Source organism: Neofelis nebulosa, chromosome 16 (genome assembly GCF_028018385.1).
Source record: "Neofelis nebulosa isolate mNeoNeb1 chromosome 16, mNeoNeb1.pri, whole genome shotgun sequence".
Lineage (NCBI taxonomy): Eukaryota > Metazoa > Chordata > Mammalia > Carnivora > Felidae > Neofelis > Neofelis nebulosa.
The window spans coordinates 37,475,495-37,489,988 of NC_080797.1; the positions used below are offsets into that span (position 1 = coordinate 37,475,495).

Genomic DNA, 14,494 nt, shown 5'->3' on the forward strand with positions numbered 1-14,494 from the left:
GTAAGTAGTCTAGATGAGGCACTGGGTTTTCTTTTCTAGTTCCTTTTAAACCTAAATTAAAACAGATTGAACTAAACAAAACTGGATGTATCACAATCCCAGATATCAAGATCTACTACAAGGCTGTAGTAACGAAAACAGTATGGCACTGGCACAAAAATAGAGACACAGATCAATGGGACAGAATAGAGAAGTCCAGAAATAAACCCACGATGATATGGTCAATTAATCTTTGACAAAGGAGGCAGGAATACGTAATGGGGAAAAGACAGTTTTTTCAACAAATGGTGCTGGGAAAACTGGACAGCCGCATGCAAAAGAATGAAACTGGACCACATTCTTACACCATACACAAAAATAAACTCAAAATGGATTAAAGACCTAAATGTGAGGCTTGAAACCATAAAAATCCTTGAAGAGGGCACAGGCAGTAATACCTCTGACATTGGCCAGAGCAACATTTTTCTAGATGGCTCCTAAGGCAAGAGGAACAAAAGCAAAAATAAACTGTTGGGACAACACCAAAATAAAAATCTTCTGCATAGCAAAGGAAACAACAAAACAAAAGACAACCTACTTAATGAGAGAAGATATTTACAAATGACATATCCGATAAAGGGGTTACTCTCCAAAATATAAACAGAACTTATACAACTCATCACCAAAAAAACAAATAATCCAATTTCAAAATGGGCAGATGGGGCGCCTGGGTGGCTCAGTCAGTTAAGCATCCGACTCGACTCTTGGTTTCAGCTCAGGTCCATGATCTCACAGTTGGTGAATTTAAGCCCCACTTAGGGCTCTGTGCTGACAGCTCAGCTCAGAGCCTGCTTGGGATTCTCTCTCTCTCTCTCTCTCTCTTTCTCTCTCTCTCTCTCTTTCTCTCTCTGCCCCTCCCCTGTTTGTGCTCTCTCTCTCTCAAAAAATAAATAAATAAACCTTTTAAAAAATGGGCAGAAGACATGAAGAGACATTTCTCCAAAAAAGATATACAGAGAGCGAACAGACACATGAAAAAATGCTCAACATCACTCATCATCCGAGAAATGCAAATCAAAATCACAATGAAGTATCCACTTCACACCCGTCAGAATGGCTAAAATCAAAAACAAGAAACAAGTGTTGGTGAGGATGTAGAGGAAAAGGAACCCTCATGCACTGTTGGTGGGAGTGCAAACTGGTGCAGTCAGTATAGAAAACAGTATGGAGGTTCCCCCCAAAATTAAAAATAGAACTACCCTACGACCCAGCAATTGCACTACTGGCTATTTGCCTAAAGAGTATGAAAACACTAATCTGAAAAGATATATGTACCCCTATGTTTATTGCAGCATTATTTACAATAGCCCAAATATGGAAGCAGTCTAAGTATCCATCTATATACGAATGGATAAAGAAGATAGGATACACACACACACACACAGTAGAATATTACTCAGCCATAAAAGAATGAAATCTGGGAGGGGCGCCTGGGTGGCTCAGTTGGTTAAGCGTCTGACTTGATTTCGGCTCAGGTCATGATCTCATGGTCTGGGCATGGAGCCTGCTTAAGATTCTCTCTCTCCCTCTCCCTGTTTTTCCCCTGCTTGTGCACACATGCACACCGCACACTCTTTAAAAAAAAAAAAAGATGAATTCAATCTTGCCATTTGCAATGACATGGATGGATCTAGAGGGTATAATGCTAAGTGAAATAAGTCAGAGAAAGACAAATACCGTGACTTCACTCATGTGTGGAATTTGAGAAACAAAATAAATGAATAAAGAAAAAAAGAGACAAACCAAAAAACAGACTCTTAACTATAGAGAACAAACTGATGGTTATTGGAAGTGAAATGGGTGAAATGAGTGATGGGGATTAGAGTTATGATGAGAAGCCATAAGGAAGCTGAGGGCCAAGCACAAGCTAGCACAACGCGCCCCCACTCCCCCCACCAGGTGGGGTATGTGTGACATTACTCAGGCACTCCAGGCTGCCCAAGAACAAAGGAAAGGACAGAAAACAAATGGTTAAAGTGATAGAGTCTCCATCAGTTTACAAATATCTCATCAAAGGCCTAATCTCCAGGAACTCCCTACTATCTTAATAATGCTTCCCTAGAGGGAAAAACAACCTTAGCTTGGCAATACCTATGCCTCCAGTAATCTGTAAACCCTCTTTAGCATATGGAAATCCCTTTAAAAAACTTCCTCTTGACTTTACCTTCCCCAACTCTACAGTAGATAAGCAGTCACTCTGCAGAGCCCCAGTGCAGCTCTTCCTGGCCACGGTCCTGTCTCTGTGCTTTAATAAAATCACCTTTTCACACCAAAGACGACTTCAAGAATTGTTTCTTAGCTGTCAGCTCAGAACCTCCACCAATACCCCCCAAAACCCATCAGAGTATACTTATCATGAGGAGTGCTGAGTAATGTATAGAATTGTGGAATCACTATATTGTATGCCTGAGACCAATATAACACTGTTAACTATATTGGAATGGAAAAAAAAAAAAAACAGATTAAACTAATAAAGCACCTATAGGGTGCCTGGGTGGCTCAGTTGGTTAAGCGTCTGACTTTGGCTCAGGTCATGATCTCATGGTTTGTGAGTTTGAGCCCCGCGTTGGGCTCTGTTCTGACAGTTCAGAACAGAACCTCCCCTGCTCGCTCTCTCTCTCTCTTTCTCTCTCTCTCAAAAATAAACATTAAAAAAAGAAAGAAAGGTGAAAAACCTTCATTTTCTTTCAAAGGCACATAAGGCCAAGACAAGTCCAGATGTGGCTCTCTTATAGGGTATGTGTTCAGGTGGGCTGCAGGCTCACAGGCCCCAGGGAGAGCAGGAGGAGGGGACCTCTAATCCCTAGGCCCACAGGATAACCAGAAAACCCAAATTTAGAACCCTCAATTCTCCCTTTGGAGGCTTCCCCTCCTTCAGGAGAGAAGGTCGCTGTCCCAACAGCTTCCAGAAACAGCACAGGCTGGGTCTGCTGGTTTCTGGTTATTTGGCAAAAAAGCATAAATTAACTCAGTCTTCAGCACCCAAATAGATGACTCATAGTCAGCCCTGCTGCATAAAGAAAGGACACAAAATGAAGAAATGCAGAGCAAGCTGCCAGAGGCACCGGGTGCCTTTCTGGAGCATTTCTGGAACGAATTCCTTCCTGGCCTGGTATTCGCAATTCAGATTCTCAGTTTCTGGGGAAAATCACTTACTGCTATATAAACACCCTGGGAGAGTGGGTGGTGTGGGATCATGGCCCAGGGCGGGTTAGAATCAAGCACCAAAAGGCTACAAAGGAATTTCTCTTTTCCTTTGTTAGTGAAGATTTACCAAAAAGGCCCTTTGAGGAAGTAACTGCCTTTGAGATCTCAGAGACGCAGAACAGACCCCACAGGGTCTCCTCCAGGCTTTCTCTCTGTTCCTTGACTTGGATCTGATGGTTAAAGAAATAATTCACCGCTGTGGCGGTTTCTGTTACTTCCGTCTGAGTTCCTTCCTTTCAGGCAACTGTACAGATTTGACAACTAGCAATTATAGGAGCCTAAATGAGCTCGAGTCTCCCGCACCACCTGTATTTCCTACACTCCGGAAAACAAAGCGCCTCAGCAGTTTGGCATATACAGGGCTCCTCTCCCACCTCCACACTCACTCAGAATAAAAGCATCCCTCCTAGGGGGCTTTACAGCTTTCAAAACACTTTCACACACTCAGGTCTCAAAGGCAGGGCAAGCAGAGCTCACACCATCCAGCCTTGGGGACACTCGACTGCCTGTCCCTTCTCCAGCCCCAGCCCCAGCCGAGCACGATGCTGAGTTCAGTATAAGCATAACTATACGTCTTAGCGATTAATCTTCCTAGTGGTCAAGAACATTTTCTCAATATCTCGGTTATGGTCTGAGCTCCCTATTTCTTCCAGGTTGACAGGGTAGAAACTAGATCTCATTGTAAGGATAAAGGAAACTGAAGCTCAGAGCATGAATGGTTTTCCCAGGCCCCACTGCCTCGGACCAGAACACCGCATGGGAACTTCACCTTAGCCCACCACCAATAATATGGCAAGGACAGCTAAGGTTATGGAGTGTCTTTTGTGGTCCTGCAGTGCTAAGCATTTCGGTGGCATTTCAACAGAAGATAAGAAGGGAGGCCATGACCTTTACTCATGGTTGGATTCCCACTGATGTCAATGAAAACATGCCTCTTGGGCACCTGACCTTGGACCCTGCAAAGCAAGAGATGTGGGCATATAGAAAAGAAGAGCTAGTCGCATAGTCACAGTTACGGTACTTAGGTAGAGTCTGTGAGAAAGATGAGGTCGCATGGAACAGAGAACCATAGAACCGAATCCACATTTATGGCCTAAACTGGTAACTCTCAGACGGAGGTACGGTAGCCCCCAAGGAAAACCAAGATGGAAGATCTCCAGCTGCTCCTTTCAGTAGAGGAGCCACTAGCTACACATGACTACTTAGCACTTAAAAGACATGAGCTGCTGGGGTGGCTCGGTCAGTTAAGTGCCTGACTTCAGCTCAGGTCATGATCTTACAGTTTGTGGGTTCGAGCCCCGCGTCAGGCTCTGTGCTGACAGCTCAGAGCCTGGAGCCTGCTTCGGATTCTGTGTCTCCCTCTCTCTCGGCCCCCCCCCCCCCACTTGTGTCCTGTCTCTCTCAGAAATAAGTAAATGTTAAAAAAAGCTTTTTAATTAACAAACAAAAAAAGAAACACAGCTGGTCCCAGTTGAGATGTGCCATAAGTGTAACATACACTCTGGATTTAAAAAATTTAATACCAGAGAAAAGATTGTAAACATATGTCTTTAATAATTTTGATATTGATTACCTGTTGAAATTATGTTTTGGCTATGTTGAGTTATATAAATTATTAAAATTAATTTCACTCCCTTAATGTGTGATTAAAAAACTAAATAAAATTAAAATTTTGATTAAATCAAAATTTGATTAAAAAATAAAATAAGAGGGTAAATTAAAACTATGTGTACTGTGATGGAAAGAATCCATCTAAATTGTTTTTTTTTTTTTAATGTTCATTAATTTATCTTGAGAGAGAGGGAGAAAGAGAGGAAAAGAGAAAGAGAGAGAGAGAAAATCCCAAGTAGGCTCTGCACAGCACAGAGCCCAATGCAGGGCTTGAACTCATGAACCATGGGATCATGACCTGAGCCAAAATCAAGAGTTGAATGCTTAACTGACTGAGCCACTCAGGTTTTTTAACCATTAAATTGGTTTTTTAACCATGATCATCCTTTATCAGGAAAATAAACTATGCCTGTGTAATTTACTTTAAATAAAGACATTAAGTGACTTGCCCGTATCCATTCAACAAGTGCAGAGCCAGGACTCGAACCTGGATCTATGACAACTCCTCATTCATGTTCTCATCCCCATGAGAAACTACAGAGGTAAGAAGGCTTTGGAGGTGTTAAAATCAAGGAGAGGGAGAGAGAGAGAGACCGGCCTTGAAAGGTTCCCTGAGGAGACAGAACCAGTTTAGTCATGCAGGCAAAGCTTAATTTAGCTTATTTTGCAAGGCTAACCTGACCTGGATTATTTCTTGCTTGTGCCTCTGCAAACGATAAGCAAAACTTGAACTGTTTCCCAGCTTGCTAGGAGGGAACCACTGAAAATTGTCACGTTGTAACCAATCACTGTGAAGAATAAACAATCACTGCTTTCTCATTATCTAAGCTGCTTGACAGCAATATACTCCTGAGCCTCATTCCATGTTCTGGTCTGAGTGCTCCCAGTTTGCAAACTGCCTTTTTGGTGTGTGCACAATAAATGTCTCCTATTTACTGCTTCAGTGATTCATTGGCTTTGCTTTGGCTATTTGGAACCTTTGACAGAGGGCAGAGGAGCTGAACTCCCACCCAAGTCAGGTCATCTCTCTGGAGCATTCCTGGAAGACAGACGGCTAGCATCTGCTTGAATACCTATGGTAATGGGGAGGTCATTACCTTTCCTGGCAGCATGCCCTATTGTTGGCCACCCGCTTATTAGATTTTCCTCCACTAAATGAGGAGACATCATCCTAAGTTCTGTCCTTGAGTTTCGTATACTCAGGGAGGAGGCAGCCAACTTGAGCTTAGGCCGAAAGGACAGGCTGGCTTGCACTGGCCTCTAAGGAGAGGTCTCAGATACAGGTCCGGCAGTTTCATCACTGCTTTGTGGGGAAGGGTGCCCTAATTTGCCCTACACCCGACTCGGGCCACCTCACTGCCCAGCACGTCCTACAGACTTGACCTAGGTAAATCTCACTTGCTTCATGTGCACAGACAGCCTCCCTGATTGGCTGTGGGGCCACAGCTGCAGCAAACATCTGAATTTCCATTCATCCTAAGGCTTCCCACCACTGAAAGGATAATTATCTGCCCGCTGTGCTGACAGGTTCCCATCTGGTGAGGGCTGAATGCTGTGTCTTTAGAAAAGGCAAGCTTCTGGCCTGGCTTTGACAGGTTCCCTCAGCTACTCTAAGGGGAAAAGAGACATTGCTGGGGGTAGGGACTGGGACTCAGGGTTGGGAGAGGCATAGAGAGGAGAAGAGGAAGGATCTGGGATGCTAATGAATTCCTTGTGATCTCACTCTCCTTCCAGCACACCCTCCTCTGCAAAACTCAACAGGGCTGCTTGGCCAGCCGGAGCTTGCAATGTGCCCAGGTAGATGGAACCCCGAGTCCCAGCACAGCCTGTGAATTGTTGGCTGCTTGCTAACGGATGAAAGTCGAGGACATGGGGTGCCTGGGTGGCTCAGTCGGTTGAGCATCTGACTCTTGATTTTGGCTCAGGTCATGATCCTAGGGTCCTGGGATCGAGCCCCGTGTTGGACTCTGAGCTAAGTGTAGACCCTGCTTAAGATTCTTTGCCCCGGGATGCCTGGGTGGCTCAGTCGGTTGAGGGTCCGACTTCGGCTTGGGTCATGATCCTGCAGTTCATGAGTTCAAGCCCTGCATCGGGCTCTGTGCTGACAGCTCAGAGCCTGGAGCCTGCTTCCGATTCTGTGTCTCCCTCTCTCTCTGCCCCTCCCCTGCTCATGTTCTGTCTCTCTCTGTCTCTGTCTCTCTCCCCAACATTAAAAAAAAAAAAAAAAAAAGATTCTTTACCCCTCTCCTCTCTCTTTCCAATTAAATAAATAAGTAAAGTCGAGGACAGAATACAAGAGGAGGGATCTGCAAAAGGGATTCCCCCCCACCCAGCTCCCGTGATATTATACTCCAGGGGTCTGCTTTCCTGGTCTGTCCCCCTCACAGTGACAACAGAGCTGCGAGCCCAGAACACTCACAGCCATGAGAATTGGCATCACTAAACCTTACCACTGCCTCTTCCCTCCTTTCCCTGCCACTTTCTTTCTAAAAAAAATTTTTTAACGTTTATTTATTTTTGAGACAGAGAGAGACAGAGCATGAATGGGGGAGGGTCAGAGAGAGAGAGGGAGACACAGAATCGGAAGCAGGCTCCAGGCTCTGAGCTGTCAGCCCAGAGCCCGATGCGGGGCTCGAACTCACGGACCGCGAGATCGTGACTTGAGCCGAAGTCGGACGCTCAACCGACTGAGCCACCCAGGCGCCCCTCCCTGCCACTTTCAAAATAAAAAATAATAATAGTAAAAGAAATGCTCTTTACGGGTTTTAGTAAAGGGTCTGAAGCCTATAATTTGATCCCCAGTTGCAATTCATCTAGAGAAGCCGTGGCAGGCCCCGTGTGGTCAAGACCTCGGGTCCACCATCTGCCAGCAGCCACGGTTTGCGGTCCTAACCACGACTATTTCTTTTTTTTTTTTTTTTTTTAATTTTTTTTTCAACGTTTTTTATTTATTTTTGGGACAGAGAGAGACAGAGCATGAACGGGGGAGGGGCAGAGAGAGAGGGAGACACAGAATCAGAAACAGGCTCCAGGCTCCGAGCCATCAGCCCAGAGCCTGACGCGGGGCTCGAACTCACGGACCGCGAGATCGTGACCTGGCTGAAGTCGGACGCTTAACCGACTGCGCCACCCAGGCGCCCCCTAACCACGACTATTTCTAAGAGTTGGTGTAACTAGCATAGTTAGGCTCACGTAAACCCCCAGTAGCATTACTGATTCCAGCCATGTGCTTTGCCCTAAGTCTCTATCTACATAGTTGCCACAAATGTGTGAGCCAGGAATTATTCTTATTAACATTTTGGAAATGTGGAAACCGGACTCGGAAGAATTAAATGACAAGATCACCCAGACAAAAAGTAGCAGAGAAGGGATTTGAAGCCAGCTCTGCCAACGCTCTAAAATCTGTGCTTTAAAAAACAAAATAAGGGGGCGCCTGGGTGGCTCAGTCGGTTAAGCGGCCGACTTCAGCTCAGGTCACGATCTCGCGGTCCGTGAGTTCGAGCCCCGCGTCAGGCTCTGGGCTGATGGCTCAGAGCCTGGAGCCTGCTTCCGATTCTGTGTCTTCCTCTCTCTCTGCCCCTCCCCTGTTCATGCTCTGTCTCTCTCTGTCTCAAAAATAAATTAAAAAAGGTTAAAAAAAATTTTTTAAACAAAATAAGGGGCACCAGGGTGGCTCGGTCAATTAAGCGTCTCTCAGTTTTGGCTCAGGTCATGATCTCACGGTTCGTGAGTTTGAGCCCTGTGTTGAGCCCTGTGCTGACAGCGCAGAGCCTGCTTAGGATTCTCTCTCTCCCTCCTCTGCCCCTTCCCTGCTCATGCACACATACTCTCTTTCTCTCTCTCTCTCTCTCTCTAAAAAATAAACAAACTTAAAAAATAATAAAGAGGTCTTTATAAAAAGTTTTTTAAATTTTACTATGGGAAATTTCTAACATACAGAAAAGCACCACAAATAGCCATATACCCAACACCAAGTTATAACAATCATCAACACAGAGCCTTTGTTGCCATTCTATGCTTGCCCATTCTCTTTTTTTAGGTTACTTCGAAGTAAACATTAGACATCATGCCATTTTATCCATTAACAATTCAGTTTGTATCTCTAAAAGAGAAAGATCCTCTAAATCTGTGCTCTGACTCCCTCAAAATAATGACCGCGGGTGAGAGATTACCACAGAATGTCCAGAAAAAGTGTAAGATTTACATCACCCCCAGGGGGGAATGAAGCATTCCCTGGCCGCCTGTGGCATTTCAGCATAATGTGGGGAGGCTACAGTCATGATCTGCTAAGTCCAAAAATGCCCCTCTGGCAGCCCAACCCCATGAAGACCCGCCCACCTGGCCATATGGACAAACCTTCCTGCCTGTTACCCCCAGTAGCATCTCTCTAAAGAAAAAACATAGGGTGGCTCAGCCGGTTGAGCGTCCCACTTCAGCTCAGGTCATGATCTCATGGCTCGTGGGTTCAAGCCCCACGTGGGGCTCTGTGCTGACAGCTCAGAGCCTGGAGCCTGCTTCGGATTCTGTGTCTCCCCCTTTCTCTGCCCCTCCCCTGCTCATGCTCTGTCTCTCTCCGTCAAAAATAAATAAACATTAAAAAAATAAATAGAAAAGAAAATGTAAAAAAATAAAAATAAAAAAATAAAGAAAATGTTACCGAACCAGTTTCTTCCAGCTGTGCTATCTCAGGACACATTACTGAGTTGGCTGTCCAGTGCTCATGGAATAACATTAACATTTATTCAGCACATCCATACATCAGACGCTGACCTAGGAATTTTTATGTGACAGGAACCCAATGCTTGGGCTTTTTTAAACATTTAGATTTGATTTTTGTGGTTCGCATTTCCGTTTGGTTTGGGATTTCATCATAATGTTTCAACTGAAATACTATGGAAGGGACCCTTCAAGGGCTGGATCCATCAATCAAGCAGTATTTCTTGAGAACACATGTGTGTGAGTCACCCTGGAAGCACCAAGAATAGAATATAGCTCCTGCTTTATACTGCAGTGGAAGAAGTTTCTCTGTATTGAAATCCGCAAATACTTTGCGAATCCCCGTCTCTCATGCCACGGGGCTCATGGTCCCCATCCTAGGGAGCTTACGAGTCTAGCAGGGGGGATAAGACAAAGTACACAAATAAGCAGGACTCCAAGGCAGAACATCCCAACTGTCGCGGTTGCAACTGGGTAACTGGTGTAAAAAACAGCACGTCATGAGAGTTGAAAGGTGATAGCAGTAAAGCGTGACCTGGAGAACTCAGGAAAGCGTTGGTGGCACCTGAGATGTAGCATGTCCCCCAGGACTCTGTGACATGCTCTACACCCCGTGTAAAACAGACTCAAGAGACCACCCGCTGGGTCTACTCTCAGCGTCGCCTCACCATGACAGCGGTGCTGGGGCTCACCGAGTGTCGCTGGCTCTGGTCCCATCTGCGTTCTTCCTCCATGAGCCCGAGGTGCCCCCTAACAGCTCTGGGCTGTCTACACTTACTGTGGAAGCCTGGCTGCTGCTGGTGATGGCTCTCGAGGGGTTGCTTGCTGACCCCAGACAGTTGGGTGATGCTGCAGCTCTCTGTGTCTCCAGCAGCGGGTTTGCTCACCGAATCAGTGGTTTCCTGCACACTGGAGGGATGATGAAATGGTCTGAAGCACCAACGGAGGAAAGAGTTATACCTCCCGGAATCAGGGCTGGAAATAGACCCGTGGTTGGGATTTTTACAGGCAGGGGTGACGGGGGGATGGAACTATTAGCAGAAGGCACAGATGCATGGGGCACCTGGGTGGCTCAGTCTGTTAAGTGTCCGACTTGATTTCGGCTCAGGTCATGATCTCACTTGAACCCCACATCTGTACTAACATCTCAGAGCCTGCTTAGGATTCTCTTTCTCCCTCTCTGTCTCTACACGACCCCCCCCCCCACATCAAAATAAATAAACATTTACACACACACAAAAAAAGGCACAGAAGCTGGAACAGAGCATGTTCAGGGAACCCCATCTAGAGGGTGGGCCATGGGGGAAGACAGAGAGGGAAAACCATGGAGGTGCATCTGAACAAGCAGGCTGGGCACTTGATGAAAACCCATTAAAACATGCTAAGGACATGGGGCGCCTGGGTGGCTCAGTTGGTTGAGCATCCGACTTCTGCTCAGGTCATGATCTTGTGGTTCGTGAGTTTGAGTCCGGTCCTGCACTGCATTAATTCGTTGTTTCCCCAGAGCTTGGCACACAGTAGGTGCTCATTAAATATTTATTGAAAGAAAGAAACAGAAAGGGAAGAAAGGTGGGAGGGAAGGAAGGAAAAAAAAAAGCCAAACCTGTGGTATGCTATGAAGATGGTTTGGGGAGAGGCACCAGAGACCTTTCTGCAGTGACGGAGGAGTTAGAAATGGTCAGGTGGGCGATCCACAGTACTTCAGTAAGAGCATCTCTGGCATGGCCAGTGGGGGAGGAAAGCAAAAACAAGGATCCTAGGATGGCTGGGAAAATGATGGGGCCATTAATAGAAATAAGACAACCAGGAGGAGAAGCACGTAGGTGGGGGAAGGCAGTCAAAGGATGATTTTCATTTTGGACACTTTTGAGTTTCAGGTCGTGCCCAAAGTCAGCTAGCCAAGAGGCAATGCAGCGGGAGCTCTGGAGCCGGGGGGCATCCGCAAAGAGGTTCCAGTGGCAATCTTGGGAGCCGGTGAGGTCATGGGGCAGAGGAGAGAGAAGACCCAAGCCTCGAGCCTCGGAGGCAGAGCCTTGAGGAATGCCCACACCAAGGGAAGAGAATAAGCAGCAGCTGGAGAGACAAAAGGGAAACCAGGAAAGCGCAGCACGGCATCGCGGAGGGGGCTGGTTTCGAGGGGGAGGTGATCAGCAGGACCAGATGCTTCAGAGGTCCAGTGGGACGAGGTCTGAAAAAGCCCGCAGGATTTGGCAACAGGAGGTCACCAGAGCCCACAGAGGGCGCAGTGACTGTGACGCTGCTGAGGGATCCAGATGGTGTCTGGTAGGGAAGGAGCGGGCAGTGAAAGCCTGGGGGCGGCCAGCTAAAGCGCTCTTTGAAGGGCCCTGGCAGCCATGGGGAGAAGAAAGGAAGGACCAGGGCGGTGTGGTGGGAAGTAGGGTTGGAGGAAGATGGGATTTCTGGAATGGGTGAGATGATAACAGATTTGTAGGCAGACGAGAAAGAAGCAGAGAGGTGGAAAGGAAGGGGACAGAGGCCATTTGGGGGAGCAGAGCAAATCCCAGAGAAGGAAGGGAAAACCGAGACAGCATGTATTTTGAAAAAGCCTACCAATCAGAGCAGCACATAGTGATAACAATAAGTCCTTGTATCTGAAAAGCAATGATGGGGCCCCTGGGTGTCTCAGTCGATTGAGCATCTGACTTCGGCTCAGGTCATGATCTCACAGTCACGGGCGTCGGGCTCTGTGCTGACCGCTCAGAGCCTGGAGACTGCTTCTGATTCTGTGTGTGCGTGTCTCTCTCTTGCCCCTCCCCTGCTTGTGCTCTGTCTCTCTCTGTCTCTCAAAAAATAAAATAAAAAACGTTGAAGAGCAGTGAAATGCAATCTACAGAGCACTTTAATGTGCTTTATCTCATTTGATCCTTGTGAGGGTCGTATTATTATCTCTACTAAAACATAAGGAGGTTAAATGATTCACCCAAGATCACACACCTAATAAACGGAAGAACTCAGGATCAAAAAGTCCCTCATGAGACGCTTATTGACCAAATGCCTGCTGTGCCAGCACTGTGTTAGGTGCCAAAGGTCCCAAAGAGAACAGAAATGGCTCCCGCGCTCAAGGAGCTCACAACCCCGGAGACTGACCTCCATGCTACTGACCAATCTGCTCCAAGACATAATTGTGCTCGGACCGAGGAAGGGAGAGCTTTAGGATCCAAGGGAGGCTTTCCAGAATTGGTGATATTGAGCTGAGTCTGGAAGGATAAACAAGAATGAGCTGGCGACAAGCAGGCTGACAAGGGGAAAGGCATTTCCAGCAAAGGAGAGTGGTGCAAGAGCCTGGAGCCTTTGGAAGCCAAGAGCAATTCACTCTGCTGGAACAGAGGGTAGGTGTAGCAAGGTCCAGGAGAGGCATGTGCCAAGTCCGGGTGGGGGGGGCGTGGCATGCGTCCCTGAGGACCTCTAATCAGGTCCTTAAGGTGAGAGCACCAGCAAAGGGTTTTAAGCGAGGGAAAGATATCAGATTTGCGTTCTGGAAAAATCACTCTGGAGGACCCCTGGAGGAAGCATGGAGGATGGGTGAGAGCAAGATATTATGGGAAGTGGGGAGACCAGTTAAGATGCAAATTCAGTGGCCTAGGCAAGAAAGGATGAAGCCAGACTTGATGGGACAGTGGCATTTGTAATGGAATAGAGAACAAATATTTATATGTAGGAAAAAACTGGCCAGCCTTAGAGGAAAAAGAAGAGGAGGAAATAAGGAAATGGAAGGGTCTAGGATGACTCCCAGCTTCTGGCTGGAAGCAGGAAGAGAGGCAGCTATTGGTAGAGGTGGGGCATTAGGTAGAAAAATGAGTTCAGAACATATTGGGTTGAGAAGCCCATGGACGTCCAGTTGGAGGTGCTCAGTGGGTAGTTAGACCTGGGGAAACTGACCTGAAGATATATCTTTGTGAGTCACAACATAAGGCAGTGGATGGAGCCTCAGATGGGGGTGCATATTTGGCTGGGGAAGAGAAAATAGTCTCTCGCACAGCCTTACGGAGCACTGGCATTTAAGGAGTAGGTGGATGAGAAGGGGCTCTTGAGAAGGCGGTCAGGAGGAGAGGCCAGAGAGGTAAGAGAGGGAAAAAAAGGAGAAAAGGATGTTCCAGAAGACACTGAGATGTAGTGGGTCACCTGGGGAGACGCTACTGAGAACAAGAGTACCTTCCTCATTCCCTTTCAGGAGGAGAGGACTTCCCCCAGGCTGGTCAGAGAAGGTTTTAGAAAATAGAAGGAAAGTGAGAAAAAGAAAAGAGCTTCCCAGCTGAGAACAGGAAGGAGAGAGGGTTAAGTGCATCTCGTCTCGTCTTTGCCGTGTTTTCTTGACTCTGGCTGCAATAATCACTGCATTCATAGAAAATAACGCATGTTATTTAATGAAATGAGGAGAATCAGATGTTCAAAATGTTTCAATGACGTGCTTCAAAACCAGACACGCTAAAAATGGAGACCATCCAATGTGATCATGCTGTCCTTAAAAATATTCCTTTGATAAACATCAAACCGTTCTGTTTACCAGAAATGTTAACAAGGAAAATAAACAATAGGGCTATTTAGGAGTATTTCAAAATTGAAGTTTAAACCATAAAAGAAAACAAGAGGCAAACAAACAAAAAAAAAATCCAAAACTGCATGAACATTGCAGACTTCAGCTGCCCTTGAAATCTTTTTCTCTGCCTAACATTACCTAATTCTTCATTGGCCCAAGCTATCAGGTTCACATGCTAAAAATTTGGTCAGTATGTGTCATACTTAAAAGACAAGGTACTGAGAGAGAAGAATGGGATAAAGAGAAGGGAAAAGGCTTGACACATAAAAGCCTGAGGATTTTCTAGAGGAACTTTAAGAATATTAATGAGGGGCGCCTGGGTGGCTCAGTCGGTTAAGTGGCCGACTTCGGCTCAGGTCATGA

At 46.4% G+C, this 14,494-nt stretch overlaps 1 long non-coding RNA gene across 1 annotated transcript; it reads right to left on the minus strand.

Moving 5' to 3' along the window:
- Positions 1-9,671: 9,671 nt before the first annotated feature.
- On the minus strand, positions 9,672-12,445 carry LOC131497570 (uncharacterized). Its single transcript, XR_009255018.1, has 3 exons — positions 12,145-12,445; positions 11,177-11,338; positions 9,672-10,482 (listed from the first exon to the last, which is right to left on the minus strand). It is a non-coding gene; the product is annotated as an uncharacterized LOC131497570 (long non-coding RNA).
- Between the last annotated feature and the right edge of the window lie 2,049 nt (positions 12,446-14,494).